The sequence below is a fragment of the Schistocerca serialis genome, unplaced genomic scaffold, assembly GCF_023864345.2.
Source record: "Schistocerca serialis cubense isolate TAMUIC-IGC-003099 unplaced genomic scaffold, iqSchSeri2.2 HiC_scaffold_1191, whole genome shotgun sequence".
Taxonomy (NCBI): domain Eukaryota; kingdom Metazoa; phylum Arthropoda; class Insecta; order Orthoptera; family Acrididae; genus Schistocerca; species Schistocerca serialis.
In genome coordinates, this window is record NW_026047394.1 from 32,501 (window position 1) to 35,000 (window position 2,500).

At 60.8% G+C, this 2,500-nt stretch overlaps 1 pseudogene; it reads left to right on the forward strand.

The window, feature by feature from the left end:
* The window catches only part of LOC126434572 (large subunit ribosomal RNA), a 7,784-nt pseudogene that overhangs the window by 1,074 nt on the left and 4,210 nt on the right, over positions 1-2,500 (forward strand).

Sequence of the window (2,500 nt, forward strand, 5' to 3'; positions counted from 1 at the left end):
CCCGGGGCGTCTCGTCCTCATTGCGAGGTGAGGCGCACCTAGAGCGTACACGTTGGGACCCGAAAGATGGTGAACTATGCCTGGCCAGGACGAAGTCAGGGGAAACCCTGATGGAGGTCCGTAGCGATTCTGACGTGCAAATCGATCGTCGGAGCTGGGTATAGGGGCGAAAGACTAATCGAACCATCTAGTAGCTGGTTCCCTCCGAAGTTTCCCTCAGGATAGCTGGTGCTCGTACGAGTCTCATCCGGTAAAGCGAATGATTAGAGGCCTTGGGGCCGAAACGACCTCAACCTATTCTCAAACTTTAAATGGGTGAGATCTCCGGCTTGCTTGATATGCTGAAGCCGCGAGCAAACGACTCGGATCGGAGTGCCAAGTGGGCCACTTTTGGTAAGCAGAACTGGCGCTGTGGGATGAACCAAACGCCGAGTTAAGGCGCCCGAATCGACGCTCATGGGAAACCATGAAAGGCGTTGGTTGCTTAAGACAGCAGGACGGTGGCCATGGAAGTCGGAATCCGCTAAGGAGTGTGTAACAACTCACCTGCCGAAGCAACTAGCCCTGAAAATGGATGGCGCTGAAGCGTCGTGCCTATACTCGGCCGTCAGTCTGGCAGTCATGGCCGGTCCTTGCGGCCGGCCGCGAAGCCCTGACGAGTAGGAGGGTCGCGGCGGTGGGCGCAGAAGGGTCTGGGCGTGAGCCTGCCTGGAGCCGCCGTCGGTGCAGATCTTGGTGGTAGTAGCAAATACTCCAGCGAGGCCCTGGAGGGCTGACGCGGAGAAGGGTTTCGTGTGAACAGCCGTTGCACACGAGTCAGTCGATCCTAAGCCCTAGGAGAAATCCGATGTTGATGGGGGCCGTCATAGCATGATGCGCTTTGTGCTGGCCCCCGTTGGGCGAAAGGGAATCCGGTTCCTATTCCGGAACCCGGCAGCGGAACCGATACAAGTCGGGCCCCTCTTTTAGAGATGCTCGTCGGGGTAACCCAAAAGGACCCGGAGACGCCGTCGGGAGATCGGGGAAGAGTTTTCTTTTCTGCATGAGCGTTCGAGTTCCCTGGAATCCTCTAGCAGGGAGATAGGGTTTGGAACGCGAAGAGCACCGCAGTTGCGGCGGTGTCCCGATCTTCCCCTCGGACCTTGAAAATCCGGGAGAGGGCCACGTGGAGGTGTCGCGCCGGTTCGTACCCATATCCGCAGCAGGTCTCCAAGGTGAAGAGCCTCTAGTCGATAGAATAATGTAGGTAAGGGAAGTCGGCAAATTGGATCCGTAACTTCGGGATAAGGATTGGCTCTGAGGATCGGGGCGTGTCGGGCTTGGTCGGGAAGTGGGTCAGCGCTAACGTGCCGGGCCTGGGCGAGGTGAGTGCCGTAGGGGTGCCGGTAAGTGCGGGCGTTTAGCGCGGGCGTGGTCTGCTCTCGCCGTTGGTCGGCCTCGTGCTGGCCGGCGGTGCAGGATGCGCGCGCCTGCGCGGCGTTCGCGCCCCGGTGCTTCAACCTGCGTGCAGGATCCGAGCTCGGTCCCGTGCCTTGGCCTCCCACGGATCTTCCTTGCTGCGAGGCCGCGTCCGCCTTAGCGTGCTCCTCCGGGGGCGCGCGGGTGCGCGGATTCTCTTCGGCCGCCATTCAACGATCAACTCAGAACTGGCACGGACTGGGGGAATCCGACTGTCTAATTAAAACAAAGCATTGCGATGGCCCTAGCGGGTGTTGACGCAATGTGATTTCTGCCCAGTGCTCTGAATGTCAACGTGAAGAAATTCAAGCAAGCGCGGGTAAACGGCGGGAGTAACTATGACTCTCTTAAGCCCGCTGATTTTCGCAGAGTGGAAGACCGCACCAGGGGCTTGGGGGGGTTACCAGCCCCCCCTCGCACTATCCCTTTTTTTTTTAGTTGGGGGCAGTATTCAGAGAAAAAGTGGTGGCCCTTCCGCTGAAGGTGCCACCCCAACTCCCCCAGCACCTAGCCGGCCAACCGGCCGTGCCGAAAATCTTGTAACTTTTGCAGCTGTATACGCCTGTAGTGAGTGCCACCGCAGCTTCACCACCAAGAACGGTCTCGGGGTCCATCGCCGCCGCCAACACCTTGCGGCCGCCAACGCGGAGATCGTCACGGAGAGGCATCGCGCGAGGTGGACGGAGGAAGAAGTCCTGTCGCTCGCCAAGGCGGAGGCCGAACTGTTCCTCGAGAGGGACGCCCGGTTCTTCTTTGTAAATCAAGAGCTCATCAGGATGTTCCCCGACCGAACGCTTGAGGCAATCAAGTGCCGACGGCGGCAAGCTGCCCACAAGCAGCTTGTCCGCCAATTCATGGAGGCGCTTGAGATCGGTCGGGGGGAAGAGCCGGCGTCCCGCCGGGGAGCGGCGAGCCCGCTGCCTGACGCGGGCGAGGCCGCTGCGCCGCCCGTCGACGCAGCCGAGGACTTCGCGGCCGACACCACCGGGCCGCCGCCGGAGGGGCCGACTGACGCCGCCATCTGGGAGCATCTGGCGGGGCT